Source organism: Macaca nemestrina, chromosome 5, assembly GCF_043159975.1.
Source record: "Macaca nemestrina isolate mMacNem1 chromosome 5, mMacNem.hap1, whole genome shotgun sequence".
NCBI lineage: Eukaryota > Metazoa > Chordata > Mammalia > Primates > Cercopithecidae > Macaca > Macaca nemestrina.
Window position 1 is genome coordinate 140,246,834 of NC_092129.1, and position 21,068 is coordinate 140,267,901.

At 45.4% G+C, this 21,068-nt stretch overlaps 1 protein-coding gene and 1 pseudogene across 13 annotated transcripts in view; both read left to right on the forward strand.

Annotated features, from left to right (window-relative positions):
- The window catches only part of LOC105489605 (transcriptional regulating factor 1), a 230,004-nt gene that overhangs the window by 39,339 nt on the left and 169,597 nt on the right, over positions 1-21,068 (forward strand). The window lies entirely within an intron of this gene.
- LOC112428015 (small nucleolar RNA U3) lies at positions 1,884-1,963 on the forward strand (annotated as a pseudogene).

A 21,068-nucleotide genomic window follows, 5' to 3' on the forward strand; every position in this document is an offset into this window, starting at 1 on the left:
GCACATTTTTAAAAAATGTGAATGTTTTGCCTGTATAAGTGGCTAAAAAATGTTTACACATTATTGAAAGACTCTCCAAGGATGCTTTAAGTCCAGGTGCTTTCCCCTTGGTTGTTTTTCACTTACTCTAATTTGTCTTCTGTTGCTGCTCAGTTTGTGTCTTTCCTTTTGCTTTCATTTGGGTGTCTTGTAAATTTGTAAGTACCACCCTGTTGATTTTGTCTTTCAAAGTTATTATCTGAAGATTGCACATAAAATTCCTTGTATCAGTGGCTTTTATTGGGTCTTTGTGTTTCTTTTTTAACTTTTCCAGTTTATTCCTTTGAAATAAATTGGGCCCATGGTTTATTAATTTCATGAAAAACTTTTTTCCCCACAGGGCCCACTTTTGGCTTTCCTTCTCTTCCCTGACATTTGCTCACATTCTTGTTACTTGTATTTTCACTTGTAATTTTTCTTTTATCTTTCATTTTTTCTTCTGTAAATTTTGGCCAACGCAAGTGCAGCAGTACTTCTTAAACTTCAAGGTGCACATGAATCTCCTTGGGTCTAGAACTCTTGTTAAAACACAGATTTTGGGCCAGCCGTGGTGGCCCACGCCTGTAATCCCAACACTTTGGGAGGCCGAGGCGGGCGGATCACGATATCAAGAGATCAAGACCATCCTGGACAACATGGTGAAACCCTGTCTCTACTAAAAATACAAAAACTAGCTGGGCGTGGTGGCACGCATCTATAGTCCCAGCTACTCAGGAGGCTGAGGCAGAAGAATCACTTGAACCCGGGAGGCGGAGGTTGCAGTGAGCTGAGATCGTGCCTCTGCATTCCAGCCTGGGTGACAGAGGGAGACTCTGTCTCAAAAAAAAAAAAAAATGCAGATTCTGATCCAGCAAGTGTGAGTGAGGCCCCAGATGCATTTCTAACCAGCTCCAGGTGGGGCCTGCCTTTGGGGAGTGGGAAAGTAGAGGAAATGACACCTGTTCCTCCATTGATATTAGGGCACTAAGTACCCAAGTATCCAGTATCGAATGAATCCACCAAACTGTTGTAAAGATGATATTCTATTGCAATGAAATTCATCCTGTTTTCTATTGAAGTAGTGAAGATGAGATGCCCAGACCCACCCAATCACTTTTTTGGCTTCATTAGTGGCCATATCCTTTCTAGATGGTCCAAGAGGGTAGAAGAGGGTTTGTGGCTACACAATTTCTTTGGGCACATTTGGTCAGTTGAGCTGACTGCTATGGCTAAACATTGCTGTCCTAGCCTCCACTGATTTAGCTGAGTTGTTTTTTCATTTTTTTTATTTTTGACACAGGGCCCCACCCTGTCGCCCAGATTGGAGTACAGTGGCACAGCCATAGTTCACTGACTCAGACTCCTCACAGCTTCAAACTTCTGGGTTCAAGTGATCCTCCCACCTCAGCCTCCCTAGTAGCTGGGACGACAGACACATGGCTGTCATGTCCGGCTACTTTTTTGTAATTAGTTGTTTTTTTTTTTTTTTTTTTTTTTTTTTTTTTTGGAGAGACAGGCATCTCACCATGTTTCCCAGGCTGATCTTGAACTCCTGGCCTCAAGTGATCCTCCTGCCTCAGCTTCCCAAAGTGCTGGGATTACAGACATGAGCTATCATGCCCCATCACTGAGCTGACTTTGTAGGTCCATTTGGATCAGTTAGTTATTCTTAACATTTTTGGTGGCTGACAGACGTCTTTGGGAATATGATGGAAGCCATGGACTTTCCCTTCAGAAACATTCCCCACTTCTGTATTCATGCACACCAAACTCCCAGTTTTTATTTTGCCTGTGTGAGCTGCAAGCCTCCTAAAGCCTAGCTAGCTATGACCATACATAGGACCCCTGATTTAAATGGTGCTATTAAGACTGTACTTTCAGGAATCATTTCTATAGTTCACTACTAAAGAAATTTCTCTGAACATGTAGAGCACCAGAAAATATTTTAAAAGATTTTTTTTAGGCGGGGTGCAGTGGCTCATGCCTGTAATCCCAGCACTTTGGGAGGCTGAAGTGGGCAGATCACCTGAGGTTGGGAGTTCGAGACCAGCCTGACTAACATGGAGAAACGCTGTCTCTACTAAAAATACCAAAATTAGCTAGTCGTGGTGGTACGTGCCTGTAATCCCAGCTACTTGGGAGGCTGAAGCAGGAGAATCGTTTGAACCTGGGAGGTGGAGGTTGTGGTGAGCCGAGATCGCACCGTTGCACTCCAGCCTGGGCAACAAGAGCAAAACTCTGTCTCAAAAAAGAAAAAAAAAGATTTTTTAAAAAATTCAAATAAATAGTGTTGTTAAGACAAAGAATCCCCAAATGAGAAACAGAATCCATAGTGTCTGCAGAAGTCATCTGGTCCAGCCCTGTTTATTTACAGATAAGGAAACCAAAGGCCAAGATTTTCAGACGTTTATTCAAAGTCAGATTCTCCATGTTCCACAGCCTCCCTCCCATTCTGAGTGCAGCTGATGTCGTAGTGGGAAGCCTGTGTGACTACACGTTGGTTCTCTGTGGGGTCTGTTGGCCTGAGTGGTGTACACCCATCCAGACCTTGCCTGCCTCATCTTTGGTAAGGGCAGCTCCATGGGTTACTTCCTTCAGCCAAGCCCTGCCCTCAGCTCTTATGGTCATGTCTGGTCTGAGGAAATGGAGACTCAGATCCCTTCTGGTTAGGATTCTGGGCTCAGACACTATTCTGGCTTTGACACCGCAGGGCCTCCTGCCTCGTTACTGTGTCCCGTTTCCTTCTCTGAGTCTCAGTTCTTCTAAGAGGCTTCTGTGTTAGTTCCTGTTCTGCTAATGTGCCTGATATCCGGGTCCCGAATTGGGACCGAGACCTTGTCCTGTCCATTTGTTAGTGATAACCAGGTGTGGTGGGGAGACATGGGTTTGAATTCCAGCTCATGTCCTTACTGGCTGTGTAACTTTGGGTAAATTGTTTAACCCTCCCGGGCCTCAGTTTCTTTATGTATAAGACAGGAGTCTCATAGATATATACCTGACAGGGTGGTCATAGAACTGGTTTTTGATAACTAGTGTTAACACAGTGTTTATTGATAAGTAGTAGCCAGCATCACTAGTCCTAGGGGTTGGAGTCTTGCCCAGTCCAGCCAGATGGATGGAGCCTTAGTAACCTTCAATAGATGTCCTGATGCCTGAGTTGCAGAGGGTTGCCCATCCTGACCTCCCCCATCATAGAGCTTTGCCCACTTGTTGGGACTATTCATAATTTTATTCTAGGCTGTCCCCTTCCCCACAGCCCCTGTGAGCCCAGCCAGCTGGAGATTGCCAGCATCTCTCCAGACAGGAAGCCTGCCCACTGGACCACAGCTTCTCTGTGTGTGCTTGGAACTGAGTGGACTTGTCCATGCCCTGCTCATCCCAAGAAGGAAATTACAGATCAATTTCATGTAAACACACAGCTGCAGAAGTCATCAGTGGAATAAATAAATAGGTGAATGACCTAACTAGGAAATGTCTATTGCACATCTACCATCCAGTAGCCATAGTAGTTAGCCCTGGTGATATACCATGTCTCTGTCCTCAGGGCACTGAGTCTTGAGGGGAATCAGACACGTGGCCATTGATTGATTGCATTACAGTCCCTGTGATAAATGAATGTGGTGATGGAGGGAGGGGGGACTGTGGAGCCTCTAACTCTACTTCAGAAAGGCAAGGGTAAAAAAATAAAAGTGAGGTTTGGGAAGGCTTCACACAGGAGGTGATGTTTGATTTGGGTTTTGGAGGTTGATATCTCAGTATTCTTTATTAATTTTTCCAGATGAATTTTATGATCACTGAATGGGCTCTTTAAAAAAAGGAGTCTTGAGATCGGGTGCAGTGGCTCACACCCATAATCCCAACATTTTGGGAACCTGACAGGGGAGGATTGCTTGAGCCCAGGAGTTCTAGACTAGCCTGGGCAACATAGTGAGACCCCATCTCTACAGAAAGTTAAAAAAAAAAAAATTAGCCGGGCACAGTGGTGCATACCTGTGATCCCAGCTACTTGGGAGGGATTGCATGGTGGGAGGATTGCTTGAGCCCTGGAGGCTGAGACTCTGTGAGCCCTGATCATGCCACAGCACTCCAGCTTGGGTGACAGAGTGAGACCCTGTCTCAAAAAATGAGTCTTGAAAAATTACCAAGCAAGGCTCATCTCAGGAATCTAAGTCTGATTCAACACAGAGAGACCAATATTAATAGAAAGAAATCATAAAAATCAGAATACCTATTATTTAGCACAGTGCCTAACATATAATCAGTCAACAAATATTTGATGGATGAATGAATTTGGTCTCAGTGGATGTAGAAAAATACTGGAAATAATTACATATGCATTATAAAGCATCAGAAGAGTAAAAAATAGGTGTGTTGGGGGATTTACCCTTATGTAGGATAAAGAGCCTGCTTGTGTATAACCATGTAGCAATCCTTACACAGGGGCTGCAGATACAGAGTGGGGAAATACTAGAAGTGTGCCCTGAAAAACAGGAACTAAACCAAAATGCCCCTTATCTCTACTCTTATTTAACATAGTTTAACAGATGCTTGTCATAACAATATAGGAACAAAGAGAAACTAGAGGGATTGGTATAGGGAAGGAAGAGATAAAAATATCGCTGTTTGCAAATGACACAATTTCTATTCAAAGAAAATTACAAAATCCTACATGGCTGCTTCTGATCAGAAATTAAAGCATTAAAGGGTCAGCATTCCAAAGTTTATGCCTAGATTTCATGCCCTTTTGGCAGTTAAAATTCCAATGAAATACTTCATAATGAAGGAACATGATAACTATAATAATAGTCAGGAAAAATTGGTGGACATGCATATCAAAGGATGTTTTGAATATCTTTTAGGAGCAGGACTTCTCTAAGCAAACAAGGCAGGCAAGCAGTAGTTATTAAAATAGTACAATAGTAGGATAAAGCAGGAAAATGGAAGATCAGTACAATAAACAGATCTAAATAAATGGAAGACATTTATTTATTTATTTTGAGACTGGGTCTCACTGCACCCAGGCTGGAGTGCAGTGGCGTGATCACGGCTCACTGTGGCCTCAACTTCCTGGGCTCAGGCAATCTTCCCACCTCAGCCTCTTGAGTAGCTGGGACTACAGGCGTGCACCACCATGCCCAGCTAATTTTTTGTATTTTTTTGGTAGAGACAGGGTTTTGTCATTTTGTTTTGTCATGTTGTCTGGGATGGTCTTGAACTCCTGGGCTCAAGTGATCTTCCTGCTTCAGCCTCCCGAATTGTTGGGATTATAGGCATGAACCACCACGCCTGGCCTGGAAGACATTTATATATGACAAATTTGGAGAGGCAAATAATAGTGAAAGAAATAATTTTACAGTAAATGGCTCTTGGGAAAAACTAGATAACAATGTGGAGAAAATGAACTCAGATTTATATCTCACATCATATATTATATATTTTAGATGTATTAAAAAGTTTTACAAACTCTTAAAACTCAGAGGAAGCAGATGGTATTTTTATCCTCGAGATCAAATGTGTTTGAAAATTCCATAAAAATGATCATTAATGGAATGAGATGTGTTCAACTATAAAGGAATAAAATCTATAAGATAAAAATAATAAAATCATGTTAAAAGATGTCAGGGTGCGGTGGCTCATGCCTGTAATCCCAGAACTTTGGGAGGCCAAGGCGGGTGGATCACCTGAAATCAGGAGTTGGAGATCAGCCTGGCCAACATTGCAAAACCCCATCTCTACTAAAAATACAAAATTAGTCAGGTGTGGTGGCACGCATCTATAAATCCCAGCTACTTGGAAGGCTGAGGCAGGAAAATCGCTTGAACCTGGGGAGCAGAGGTTGCAGTGAGCCGAGTTTGCACCACTGCACTCCAGCCTGGGCAACAGAGTGAGACTCTCTCTCAAAATAATAATAATAATAATAAATATATATATACACATATAGCGAAGTTAATGGAAGAGGGAAACAGTTGTAATAAACCAATGGATAAGACATGTTATCAAAGTTAAGCACAGAACTGATGAAGATCTTTAAGCAAATACTTAGACTATATTGGTGAAAAACCCAGGCATAGGAACACATCATTTTGTATGAAGCCTGGATCATAAACTGAGAGATACAAAGGTGTTTCACTTTCTTTTATTTTTTATTTATTTATTTATTTATTTTTGAGACAGGGTCTTGCTCTGTCACCCAGGCTGGAGTGCAGTGGTGTAATCATGGCTTACTGCAGCCTCAACCTCCTGGGCTCAAGCAGTCCTCTGGCTTCAGCCTCCCAAGTAGCTGGAACTTACCATGGTGCCTGGATAATTTTTGACTTTTTTGACTTTTGCAGAGATAGGGGTCTTGATGTGTTGCCCCGGCTGGTCTTGAACTCCTGGACACAAGTGATCCTCCTGCCTTGGCCTCCCAAGATGCTAGAATTACAGGCATGAGAGACCACACCCAGCCAAAGTGTTTAGCTATCTCAACACAAAAGAAATGTAGGTTAAGCCGGCTCTAAGGTGACACTTCAGTTTGCTTGTCATGTTAGCCAGAAATGGATTACATTTATAAAGCCCACTTCTGAGGCCTGTGAGAAGGAAAACAGAGTACCACTAACGTTGCTGCGCATGGAGCTGGTTTTCTGGAGAGCATTGGGATGCTGGACAAATGGGCCACAGGAGCCGTGGTCCTGTTCCTACCTTTTTACCAGCGTTTTTACTTTAAGAATAAGTCCCACAGAAATAATCCCAAGAGGAAGGAAAGCCACTTATCCAAAGATGGCAAAAAAAAAAAAAAAAAAAAAAAAAAAAGACAGAAACAAACCCCGGAAATAATCCAAATGCAGGTAATTAGGGAATAGTTAGGCAAATGCTGTGAAAACAGTACAGTGGAGAACTTAAACACTTGATACGAGATAGACAGAGCAAGGTTAAGTGGGACAAGAATATGGAATTGCTTACCTGTGCTGATGATGACCTGGTAAATATCAGTGCACACACGTCCATAAGGATCTGGACAGGTGTAGGGCTTATTTGATGTACTTTTGATTAGGTTTTTTTCTTTGTCAAATTCTTAATATGTCATGGAATGCTGGTTTTTAAAAGAAGAAAGGGGGGGGGAGCTTCTGGTAGTAAAAAGAGGAAATGTGTTGCGGTGGAGAGACAGCACTGGGAAGTCATCCACATGGAGCTGGATTTGAGTCACTACGTTGCCATGTGGTTTTGGACAAGTCACATCTCTCTTCTCAAGCTCCCAGTCTCCACCCTGAGAGGAGGTAATGGTGACACCCACAAATTAGATCACAGGAGTTTTTGGCTTCTGAGCAAGCACTCTCTTTGTCGAGCCGGTTTTACAGAGTCCTGGAGCCCCTTGTCCGCTCTCCCTCGTTTTGTCCCATCTCTGCAGAATGTCTGTAGTTGGGGGGCAGATCCAGGGCTAGCGTGACAACAGAGACGGGCAGGCAGACAAACACAGCCCCAAACAGGGCAGCCAACAGAGTCACTGCGAATAACGGTGAAAAGAGAATGCAACCTCCAGCAAATAAATATGTGCCCCTTCCATTTCAGATCTGGAGATGTGGCCTAAGAGGAGAAGACAGAGACTTAAAGAGAACATTTTGTTGAGCAGACTTAGATTTACCGTGCAGTTGAAACTTTTTGTAAGCCTGGTTTGTGGAAAAAGCAGAAAGGAAAGGAGGCCAGCCACTTATCTGGTGTGTTTAGGACACTTTGGGGCATAACTAATGAATTCTAGTATTGAGCTCCTTTACTTGGGAGCAAGATGACCTTGAGTTTCTTAGTCCAAGCCCCAGTTTCCTCATGTTGAAATGGGAGTAACCTCTGTGTCTCCCTGGTTTGTTGTGAGAATGACTTAAGATGTCATGCTTAAATGTTCTTTGTGCTTTTCAGTTACTATTTCTCAAGGTTTCCCCTGGATGCATGCCAAAACAGACACAATGCAGGATCCCATAGGGGATGTGGATTATTGTCCCTGCCTTTGGGGAGCTTGTACATCCAGAGGGAGTGGTTACACAAATCCCTGCAGAGGCTGAGGAGTAGGGTGTATGGGAGGTAAGTGTCATGAGAAGGCAGCAAGGCCAGGGATGCTGTTTTTAAGACAAGGGACATTGGGGCCACTCAGGGCAAGGGGCTAGTGACTGGGCAAGATGCAGTATAGGGGATGCCTGAGAGAGGCGGCATTTGTTGAGGAAGGTTCCAGAAGGCATTAGGTAGATTTGAACAGTCATCTAGGATATATTGGACATACCCATGTCTGTTACCTCATTGGTGCCTGATTGCAACCTGTGAGCTGAGGGAACTGGAGTGTGCAGGGACTTGGGTGTGAGCTCCTTTCTGGACTGACTTGGGTCCAGGACAGAGGCCTCTGCCTGCTCTGCCTGTGATCCTTCCTCTGTACCAATGCCCTTTCAACAAGAGGAGTCATGGGCACTGGCCAGAGTTCATCTTCTGTGGAGTGAGGAGAGGGGCAGAAGAGAAGAGGGTGAAGGGCAAGAAGATTCTGAGATGAGGAGGGAAGAGGAAGGTCAGGAACCAGGAAGGGGGCCTGCCTGATTTTCAGGAAGCAGTTGATAGGATGTGGGACCTGGAGTTAGTCACCTGGGGCCAGGTCCCAGCTTTACAGCTGCCAGCCTCCATAACTGTGACCAAGTCAGCCAACTTTTCTGAGCCTCAGTTTCTCCCTCTGTAAAATGAGGATGACTAACTTACCTCCTAGGGATATGGGGAGGACTAACTGAGTTGTATCTGGAAACTGCTTGGAACTTTCCAAGTCTTCTATACACACTAGCTGTTGCTCTTGTTATTTTTGTGATCACAAGGGATTCATGCACAGGGGCAGGGCACTGCTTCCCCCTCTGCCTGCTTCTCTCTGTCTTGATCTTATTCTGTCCCTTCCCTATTTTTTTTTTTCCCAAGACAAGGTCTGGCTCTATCGCCCAGGCTGGAATGCAATGGTGTGATCTCAGGTCACTGCAACTTCTGCCTCCCAGGCTCAAGCAGTCCTCCCACCTCAGCCTCCCTAGTAGCTGGGACTACAGGTGTGCACCACCACGCCTGGCTAATTTTTGTATTTGTTTGAGAGACAGGGTTTCATCATGTTGCCCAGGCTGGTCTTGAACTTCTGACCTCAGGTGATCTGCCCACCTCGGCCACCCAAAGTGCTGGAATTACAGGTGTGAGCCACCATGCAGGACCCGTCTATTTTCAATTTGAAGCAGCTTATCTTTATTACACACCTTCTGTGTGCCAGGCATTTTGCTCTGTAATTTAACATACATCATCTCATTTAAATCCTCCCAATAACTCTTGTGGGTGGGGCTAATCATTCTTGTTTTTCAGATAAGGAAATGGAGGCCTAGAGAGTCCTATAGGAGGAGATTCAAATTCTGTCTCCATCCCTGAGCACACATCAGTATAACCCTGTGTGCTGGGGCCTCACATCTTAAGGCTGTGTGAACCAAATTCCCTCCCTTCCTTGTAAGTGACCTCACTGGAACACAGCTGGGATGGTTCTTAATTGCTGCCTTTTCCCTTCCCAATTGTAAGACTTTGAGTCAGAGTACTTAACCCCTTAATGCCTCACTCTTCTGTCTATAAAGTGGCAGGGATAACAGCACCTAGTTTGGTAGGGTTACCACGACGATTAAATAATACCCAAAGTTTTGGAGCACAGCTGTTAAGTGGTGGTTGCTGTTACATTGGTCTGCAACTTTGAGCACTATCCAACCCCCTGAGAAACTGACCTATCTGCTGACTGTAGCCTGGGGGGGGGGTGGGTATATTAGCTTTGACTAAATATGTAAAACTTTTAGTGACCCTCCAATCTCCCTGTCCCACCCTTGGGCAAGAGGAATTCTCTTAATCCTGCAAATGAGAACGTTCTCCACTTTGGATGAATACAAAGAAAACCCAAAGCGAGAGTTTCCTAGTAAGAGAAAGCAGCAGCCCTAAGGTATTAGCTCCTTAGGGCCTTAGATTCTGCACTTGCTTAGCTCTGATAGGAAGCAGGAATCAAAGCACACAGAGCAGTTAGAGGGTAGGATCAAGATGTAGGAGGAGTGTATCCTGCCGGGGTGAGAGGATAAGGAAATGAGGTTGGGTGGGGCTGCTGACGGGGTTAAGGCCTGTGAATCACCAGAGGCCCTTACGCTGGGTGCACTGGGGCTGGAGGTAGCTTTTCTGAAAGCCGTGCTTCTTGGAGTCAGCATTGGCTTCGCAATCAAGATGACTGGATTGGGGTGGGGGTAGGGGAGAAAAGGGAGAGTCTTAGAGGAATGAAAATGCATCATGTGGCCACAGCAAGAATCCGGAGAGGAAATGATGGGAATTGTGCTATGGAGTGAAAAAGGGGGACTAGAATGGAGAGAGAATTTTGTAGTTCCCTGGATGTGGAGGTGTGCAGGGGAGTCTACGCTGACCCCCAGCTTTTAGCATGTTACTGGATGCTTGGTGGCACCACTGACAAAGATGAGGGGGAACCCAAGAGATGTAAGGGGAAAGATGTTGAGCTGAGATTACCTTTTGACATGTTGAGCTTGAGAAACCCATGAGAACTACAGTTTAGAGGCATCTGCTCAGAAGAATGTCCTGGCTGGAGTCGGGCACCATCTGCAAACAGATTCTGGTACTTGAGTCTAGTACTCAAGACTCCCAAGCACAACATGTTCCCTCTTGCAGGTGGGGTGGGGTCGGGCAGAGTGGTGAGTGGCTGGAGAGGCACTCACGGAGTGTCCCGTACATGCCTGGCGCTAAGCTGGGAGCTAGGTTCTCTGCAAGCTGGCTCTGTGGCAGGGCCTGGGAGGTCTCATGGAATTTCAAATCTGTCAGTGCGGATGAGCCCAGCAAGAAGAATGTGGGCAGGGAAAGCATGGACAGTGGACAATGAAGCCCTGGAGGACACTAACTGTTCTCAGACTGGAGGCCATAGATTTGAAGGATATAAGCTCCAGTTACAAAATGCGCCCTGGGATGTATCCCATTCTGCTGCTTATAATCTGCCCCACACCTGCAGGGTGGAGTGCAGACTCCTTCACACAGTGTGCATAGCCTGCCTGGAGCTTGCCTTGTCTTAGCTTTCTAGGGCTGCTGAAACAAAGTACTACAGACTGGATGACTCAAAGCAACAGAAATGTCTGCTCTTGCGGTTCTGGAAGTTTGAAATCAAGGTGTTGGCAAGGTTGGTTCCATCCAGGGGCTCTGAGGGAGAAACTGCTCCGTGCCTCTCTCTGGCTCCTGGTGGCTGCTGGCGATTCCGGGTGTTTCTTGGCTTGTGGCAACATCACTGCAATCCCTGTCTCCATTGTCACGTGGCATTCTCTGTGAGTGAGTGTGTGTGCGTGCGTGTATCGCTATTTTCTCTTTTTATAAATAAGGGCACCAGTCATTGGATTAGGTGAGCTTACGATGAGTATAACCTCATCTTAACTAATTATGTCTGCAAAGACCCTATTTCCAAATAAAATCACATTCTAAGGTTCCGGGTGGCCATGAATTTTTGGGAGACAGCCTAGCACCAGCCTCATTTTTACCTGCTTTTCTGGACCTTGTTTCCCTACCACTTTCTTTTTTTTTTCTTCTTTTTTTTTTTTTTTTTTTTGAGATGGAGTCTCGCTCTGCTGCCCAGGCTGGAGTGCAGTGGCCAGATCTCAGCTCACTGCAAGCTCCGCCTCCCGGGTTTACGCCATTCTCCTGCCTCAGCCTCCCAAGTAGCTGGGACTACAGGCACCCGCCACATCGCCCGGCTAGTTTTTTGTATTTTTTTAGTAGAGACGGGGTTTCACCGTGTTAGCCAGGATGGTCTCGATCTCCCAACCTCGTGATCCGCCTGTCTCGGCCTCCCAAAGTGCTGGGATTACAGGCTTGAGCCACCGCGCCCGGCCTTCCCTACCACTTTCATGGCCTCTTTTGGGGAAGATGTCCAGAATCCTACCCCAGCTGAGGTTTGCTGTCTCTGTCTCGTGAGCCTCTCCCTCTCTGCGAGCACCCCAGTACTTTCTTTTTTCACCCCAATATTTTCTTCATTGTCCCTGTCCTAACTAGGCTCCAGCTTCCTCAGAACAGGGACTGGACCTTGCTCCTCTCTCTGTCAGTAACTTGGTGGCTGAGAGCCTCAGCTTCAGGGTGCCACAGAAGTGGGTGTGAGTCCAGGCTCTCCACTTAATTAATGTGCGACCCTGGGTGACTTCCCTGACCTCTCCTAGCCTCAGTTTTCCCATCTGTAAGATGGATCTCTATTCAATGAGAAAAGGTATGTAAAGCAGCTAGTCTGGACTTAGAATCTCCATGAGGGCAGCATTCTAGCTTGTTTTGCACACCCTTGTGTATCTGGCACTTAGCGTAGTGTCTGATATAGTAGGTACTCCGCTAATATTTGTTGAATCAGTGACCACATGGGGAGACTTAGCTTGATAAGAAATGACTTTATAAGAATTCAGAAGGGTAGACATTTGGTAATAACCAAATAAACAACAATAACAAAAGAAATGACTTATAAGAAGTGAGTTCTGTGTTTATGGATGTGACCCTTCCTTAGAAACCCCCCTTCCCCCTGCCTTCAGTCCCGAAGAGCTGGGTAATTACAGTTTGAATTGCAGCTAGATGCTGACGAGTAGCGGTGAACAGGGGTCTCAGTTTGAGTCAGACTCACAGCCCTGCACCCAGTGTTTCTCTTTCATGTGGATGGAACAAACTTCGGCTTATTACATTAGCAGTACATATGGTGGCTGCAGTAGATGAGTCACCATTTACTGTAAAGCTTTCAGATGCCCGGCAGATGCATGCCAGTTGGGACTGACAGGGCCCTCTCTGCAATACAGGCAACCCAGCCTCAGGGGTCTAAAAAGACACAGAAAATCCTTTTTGTGGCCCCAAGTAGTACCGAGGTCTTGGGTGAGGGTCCATAGCCATCTTAACTTCTTCATTCCTAAATTTACTACTGGAAGTTAATTTTGGTCTCCAAACAGTGGAAGGCACATTTTGGAGCCAACTAAACAAGTCTGTGCAAATTGGTGTTTACTTGCTTCTAGACTGGAGGTTTATGTTGTGTCTGTTTTGTTTTTATGTAAAATATTAATTTTTAATAAAAGGACCTACCCTATTTCTTCATTATCGGCCACTGAGAGGAATGCTTCAAAGCCCGATACCTTTTTCCTTAAGTAGAAATGTAGTTGGCTCCTCTCTGCCTGCAGGTGATCGTTTTCTTTTCAAGAAATGAATCTGTGAAATTCCATTTGGTCTCCAGTGGTACACAGGGCTTGGGGCATTTCAGTCTTTGGGAATGAACTCAGTTGTGAAGAACTGAAAAGACAAGACTCCCAGGCACAGCACGTTCCCTCTTGCAGGTGGGGCGGGGTCGGGCAGGGGGTAGAGAGTGGTAAGTGGCTGGAGAGGTGCCCATGGAGTGCCCCGTACACGCTGGCACCAAGCTGGGAGCTAAGTTCTCCACAAGCGGGCTCTGTGGCAGGGCCTGGGGGTGGGTCTCATGGAGTTTCAAGTCTGGTGGGGTGGATAGAATGTTTTTGTGCATGTCTGTATGCTTATCTGTGCCTTGGAGCTCTGGTTAAGTTATGTGGCCTCTCAGCCTCAGTTAGCTCATCTGTAAAATGGGGAGAATAACAATTTTCCTCAATTGGGTGGTTTTAAGGATTTGGTGAGATATTTAAAGTACCTAGTGTAGGCCTACAGCATAGTAGGGCTGAAAAGGTGGTAGTTGTAATGATGAGAAGTGTTGTGAATCTTTTATTCTGAGAGCACGGATGGTGGAGGGAGCCTTTGGTGAAAAGAAGGTTGTTGAGATATTCCTTCTGGGTAACTGGTAGTTGACGGCCTGTTTTTTTATGGTAATTAATTCAGTATCTCAGATTGGCTTCTGTACTCATTTGGCTGGTTGCTGCCTCTCCACAGAGGTATTTGCTGCTGGCCCCCATAGAATACCTGCCCTTCCCACCCTCTGTGGCCTGTGCCCTCCTCTTGGGCTTCTCGAATGATTGGCCCCAGATGCTTTGACAGGGTGGTGCTTTTCTGGTGCGTTGGGAGGATGGCCAGGGGCCCCTGCAGTTTACTTCACACCCCTCCACCTTTCTCTGGCCAGTGAAGCAGAGGAGGTGGTGAATTCTGTCCTTTCCAAGGCCCCAGTTGGGACTCGGGTCTCCTAGACAATCTTGTGTCTTCCTTGGGAGCAAGACCTGTCAAGAACATCTATCTTAGATTCTGAAGTGTGGTGCTGTCTGGGACACAGCCAGTGTTTATGGGAGTGGTGGTGACAGACTATTTGACATTGGGACTTTGGGGACATTCAGGATAATGGTCGCCATGGAAGGACACCCTTTAAGCCTGCCTCCTTCTTTATTGCTGGTGTCTTCTCCATGAGTCCTCGTCTCTTCCCATCCCCAGCTTTCTGGGGAGGTGATTGTCCTAGAGTAGAGCCCCCTTGCTTCTGGAACCCACAGTCTCACAAGGATGCTGCTGTTCCTCCAGCTAGTGTTTACTGCCCTTCTAAGGGCACAGGCCCTGGTGGTGGTGGGTGACTGGGGGGTGGGGAGAAGGTTGTGTTTTGTTTGCAGCTTCGTCCCCAGGCATACCCCCAATAAGCAAGCCAGTGTCAAGCAATTGTGAATGAATGAAGTGCCAAAGGAAAGCCCCTCACAATGAGACAGGGTGAAACTGCAGCCCCTACCCCACCCCACAGGATAGTTATATTTGTTATTCTCTAGCTGTCATTTGGGTTGTATCACATGGAGCTGTACGAGACCCCTGTGCTTGGTTCTCCATTGTGTAGTAGTGGTGCTTCATTTAGGGTGTAGCTGGCTGAGGTTAGGTTATGCTCTGTGACTGGGACCAGGATTATTTTTCTCCACACAAAAGATGCAGGTCCTGTGACTCCTGTTTGGATACGACTGGATACAGTGAAAGCAGGCTTTCCTCTGGGGTGCGTTCCATTGAGTAACAATCAGGATTCTCACACAATTCTGATTCCAAAGAGTACGTTCTTCGCACAGCCTCACACTGACTCCTGGAATACCAGAATGTTCTAATACAATAATTCTATCTATTTGAGGTCCTGTGGGACCCTCTTGGAGGACAGAAAGAGTGTGGATTAGTGGTGGGCCACAAAAGTGACTTTCTGCATTCACTACCACACCATAGAGGATCTGACCATGGGAGAGGGATAGGAATCAGAAACTAGGGTAGAGAAGCTGGCCTCTGTTCCCAGAGCATTCAGTTACCACCAGACATGTTAAGAGTGCCACAGTTCTAGTCTCAATGACCCACTGGAGTTCTTCTCTCCTCCCTACTTCCCGTTCGTCCCCATGGTCAAGTTCTGGTTACTTCAGATCAGCATTAGGCCTGGAACAGACGACAGCAATGCATGTGACTTTTCTAAAGTGTTAAAACTGGAAGAACTTGCTTGCTCCAGTGTTTTAGATACAAAGCTACATTAGGATTGCATTGACCAGGGACCCCAGCGCTGCAGCCACTCCAAGGGCTGGGTTCTTTCCTGGTTGTGTGCTGGCATTCGGATATTGGCTTCCATTCAGGAGTGCGTCTTCCTTTCATGCAAGCAGATACCTGAAGAAACCCAGGTCCCTCGCTTGGTAGTCAGGAAAGATTAGACCTCACTTTCAGGGGAACTCTGGGGTAGAATTTAGTGTGGTGGGGCCTATACTTTCTCTTTGATCATTTTAGGTTTAATATGTTTTTGTCTGTAAAGGGAATGATAGCTCGAGCTCATTACTATAATTTGACTACGGTATTGGTTTAATGAGAAACTTACGAGAGGGCCCTACTTCCTTCTGATTTTTGTTTTATTTTTAAAAAATTCTGTACATTCTGTTTCATTTCTCTTCCTCTAGAGTTTTCTGTTTAAAAGTCACCAAACAACAAAACCATTTAGAAAATAAAACTGGACCCTGGGGACTATGTCGCATTTTCTCTCCATGCTGCCTGCCTTCCTTCCATCTGGTTAAGTCTCTCTCTCTGTTTTCCAGGCGGCAGGAAGTGAGATGAACAAACTGAGGCCCATAGAGGGGATGGGAACTTATTGAAGTACCCACTGGATCAGGGCTTGAATCAGGCCTACACAGCGTAGGCTCCAGGCCAGTATTTCTGCTACTCCCCAGAGTATTGGTGTTACATGTGGGATGGTCTCCCTAGCAGTGCATGACCTTCTTGTAGTTTCATTGGCTTACTTAAAATGAGCTCTCACTACAGAATTGCTTTGACCATGCATTTTTATATGGTATCAGGACAATCTTGAATGGATTCTTTCCCCATACATTCGTCCATCTGTCCACCCATCCATCTATCTATCTATCCATTTATTCATCCATTCATCCAAAATCTTTCTTGATTTGCCAAGCACAAGGCAATGTGCCAGGCCCAGAAGGTTTGGGGGATGAGAGAGACAAGATCCCATTTCTGAAGAGTCTTTTCTTTGGAGTTGGAGGGGCAGAACCATAACATAACTGTAATACCCAGGAGAACAAAGTAAGCACTGTAATAAGCATACAGGCAAAATGGAGTAGTGGAAGTGGGGGTTAATTTTTGTTGAGAGATGCAAATATGGCATTGGATCTGAGTTTTGAAGGATGAACAGAATTTTGGCACTGGGCAAATTATGGAAAGGTGCTTAGGAAAATAGGGACCAAGGGCATGTGATGGCCACACTCTGGATTCCTTATTACCATACTGCACAAACACAGAGGTGATTCTTTCCTGGGTTTAAACGGTACTTGCCCTATAATGGTTTTACAAAATATTCAGACCTGCTTCACTTTGGGGGTAAGGTTGGAGATAGAAGGAAGGCATTAGGAGAGGGCTGGTATTTATTGAATATTTTGTGTACATTTATCCAGTCTGCATACATCATCTAATCAAGAGCACACAGCTAGCAAGTGCTGGAGCTGGGCTTTGAACTCAGGACTCTGAATTCGGGGCCCCTGCCCTTCCCATCCTGCTAGCCTTATCACCTTCCTGGGGATCACTGATACTAAACAGTCATTCCTAAATAATAATATAGGACTCAGGTTGCAAAGTGGAATTGGCTTCTGACCAGCGGGAATGTTTGTTAAAATATTTTGCTATCTTAACTCACATCACTCAGACTTTCTGTGATGAGTGGAAGGAATATTCTATTTTGGCCATGCTTTCTGGAGGACCCTCCACAGTGCCACTCCTCTGTAATACTGGTCTTTGGCTGGTTTATCAGACGATTGCTATATATATTATTTCTCTAAGAGCAGGTATCTTCTGACCTATGACCTGCCCAAACTAGCAAGTCATACACTTTTTTTGTGTGGGTTGTTAATGCTTATTTCTGATGGAGACAAGCTTCTGAGCTGGCACAATTGGCTGGGTGTCCTTCTGTTTAATGGAGTGGGGTTTTTATTGGTAAACAAATGCTGTCCATGAAACCTGAAAGGACAAACAACGAGGATGAATGAGGTGAAGAGTGGTGGCTGAATAGGAGGTGGCATTTCCTGGGGCAAAGGCATTGGGCATTTTGGATCTATTTTCTCAGAAGAAGTCTTGGGACATAGGGGATTTAGTCAGGCAGGTGAAAGCCATTCAGGAAGTAGGGTGAGTGTTTGAATCTTAATAATTTAATATTAAATAATATCTTAACATTAATCAATAATATAATATTGTCATTCTACAGTACATCCGACAGTGCCTGTGTGCTGTCATTTGACCCCTCTATCCAGGGGTTTGTATAGAGGACACTTTCTGGGGAAAGTGCCTGAGGCTGTTGGTTTTTGTCTCACAAATGAGATGTAATCCTCACGAGGTCCCAACCCAGTTACACATCAAATTTCTTGTCTCCATACTCGGATGATGCCCTCTGTCTCCTTCCTCTCCTTTCTTTCTCCCCGTTCTCTGCTACAGTGTAATTTTAGTTTGTAAGTTTCTTCCAGGGCTGCAGATCAGTTAATCTTAGAATCCACTGCTCTGAGAGCATCTTGCCTTTTATCTCTGTTCTCTATATTGGGGTCTGTGATTCTGCTGCTAAAAAAAGTTTGAAAACCAAATGCTTGGATCATTTCTGCAGTGTTCCTTGTCTGCAAGGGTGGCCCAAGGGGATTTGTGGGTGAGGGCCACAGCGCCTGCTGCAGTGTGTGGGTATGGGTGTGTACAGGGGCCTAGATATGGTAGGGGACTGATGTGTCTGTCTTGTTGTTCTTACTGTGCTTCTGAAATCTGGGTCCTTCTAGTTCTTGGGGTACTTGTAATTTTCCTCCTACCATCCCAGGCTGCTGAAGAAAACAGTTTGTGGGTTTCATTGTGGAAATGAATGAATAAATCCCAAGTTATATATGTTCTCTCTTATAATACACTCTGTACAGACTAGAAATCTCAAAGAGGTTGAGTAACTTGCCTGAGGTCACACAGCTACTAAGTGAGAGGGTCTATATTTGAATCCAGATCCTGATTTCAGAGTTCATGATCTTCACTACTATCTGCATCAGCCATGCTTTTACAGTAAAATACTTTTTTAAAAAGTATTTTTAAAATATTTTTTAAAATACTTTTTAAAAAAGTATTTTACTGTAAAAGTACTGTATTTACTTTCACAATAAAAGTATTTATTATTCTCTATCATTTCCCCCTCTTGGGAAGATGGGCTGGGTAAATTTAGCACTGTGTAAATTAGTATAATATGCATATCTCACTTTTATTTGCCTTCAAAGTACTACCTTTGGAGGGTGGGGCATTCTGGGCTTTGAGTTGGCCATGGTGGGAGGAGGGGTGGGGCCCAGATTTGGGGCTCTTGTTTCAGTCAGTCAGAGCAAGGGGAGAGGTCTGGGAGGTTGTTTCTCAGCTCCTGAAGCAGAATAGTAAAGTCACACATCTGAGAGCTTCCAAGCACGGAAGCCATCAGTTTCCCTCCACTTTCCTCTACATCTCCTTTTTCTGACCCTTTCTGATTTTCTGCTGGATTCTGATGGAGTCCTTAGAGGGTGGCTCCAGAAGATGAGGAACTGGGAACAGACCTGCTTGGGACATTCCAGGTGTGAAGCGGGGCAGGGCCTGGGAAAGACGAGAATTGTGTGTGTGCGCACACATACATGTGTGCATGGCCATTGATCAGATGACAGTTGCTCGTCCACTGATTGCAGGAATTGGAATCACATGTTGGTTGAACAGCGCGGTTAATCCACAGGTCTCGAGAGCATGAGGTAGTTTGATGGCATCTGTAGTATGGAGATGTGAACTATGCATTTGTTAAGGCGGTGCTTCTCCTTGAGTTGTAAATGGTAATTGTATTCCCCTTTTCCAGGGTGTCCCATTCCTCTGCTTGAGGGGTGATTATGGACCTACTGGAAGGGCTTAGACACGTTCATGAAACACTGGAAGAGAACCTTGGAAAAAAATCCATGGACTGGGTTGCTGGAAGAAAAATCCAGCTACCTTGTGGTCTCCTCAAGCCTCAGTTTCATCCAGAAAACTGGGGAGAGTGTTCGTTAGCTAGTAGCTTCTCTCTTTGGTCTCTTCTCTGACCCGATCACACTTACAAAGCCAGGTATGGCATCAGGGACTCAGTTTGTTGAGTCTCAGTGGGCAAAATCTCTCCGATCTTGCCTGAATGGGACCAAAGGGTGGCCACAGAGCCTTCATTGCCAAAGTCTTCCTTCGGGCTCAATCCTCTGTCCCCCTCCTGTTGCCAGACATTTCCTGAGAACTGAATACTGCAAGAGCCAGAGCTTAAGAATGACAGCAGCCCCAGGTCACACCACCAAATTTAGCCCTGCTCTACCCACATCTTGGGTTGCTGTTCATTCTCTGGGTGTTGGGAGTTTAGCCATAGAGCTGTACATTTAGTTGGGCCTTAGCGCTCCTTTTAGTTAGTCCACCCTGACTTCGTAGAGGGGAAGTTGGCTCTCACAAGGTCACACAGCCCCATGTGGGCTGAGCCTGGTCACGGAACCAACTCTTTGCAAAGGGCTCTTCCGAGGCACGGCCCGGACTCCCCAGAAGGATGCCAGCCCTGTCTACCCCACCTGTCCTGTTTTCCTGGGAACAAGTGCCGGTGTTACAGATGAGAATTTTATGACTTCATTTCAGAGAATGCGGCTGGGTACAGTTTGCCTGGTGGGTGCCTAAATTTAAACGAAGTGGGTTGTAGTGGGCGGTAGTGAAGAAGATTGGCTTGGTGCTTTCATTAAAGCACAATGTGTTGGGGAGAGGTTGGGTTTTTATTTTTACTTCACTGAATGAGGGTTGAGCACAGAGCTAAGGTTACCCCCCCTTTCCTTTTCTTTCCTTTAGAACTATTAAATATCTGTATTTTTATATTCTCAAATCAGGACTGGTGGTGCACTTTCAGCCTAAGTGTAAATGAAAAGTTGAATTGAAATGTTTTTTGCATTGGTATTGCTATATTATTAGTATTTTGCATTTCCTAATGGCCAAGTGCAGTTGTTGGGCAAGCCTCTTAAGCATCTGTAGACCAATTCTGGTTAGACTTGGTTTTTATTCCCAATCCTGGGCACTCGCTTGGCTAAATGAGCCTGGATATTGTTTCTGAACTTCAGTCTCCTCCCTGGAAAGTGTTGGAAGCAATGACAAGGTATTAGAATGAATGTGTACATCTATAGTCCCATGTGTGAAGCCCCAGCGTACTGCACAGCACACGGAAGGTGCTCATGAATTACTGGCTGTGCCTGGCTTCTCTGCTGTGCCTTCCAAGCCTTGCCCCCCACCAAGGTGGGCGTTGATCAGGGGAGGGTGTAGACAGGATAGCCTCTTGACAGAGGGAGCACGGGGATGGTATGGAGGGATGTGCTGTTGTTATTGTAATGTCGGGGGAGAGTTGCAGTTTGGGGGTGACCTGGCTTGTCTCTTTGGGGTATACGGGGAAAGTATCAGAGGCCTGAACACCTGGACCTTCACCCTAGAGGGGTGTCTTCCTGGGCGTCACCTTACTGACTCTTTGTAGTTAGTCTTCTCAGGCTTTGAAAATCCAGATTTAAAAATCTAGTCTGTTTACTGTTTTATGGTCATAAAACCAACCTGTTATAGAAATAAGTTGGAACATATAGAAAATCATAGAG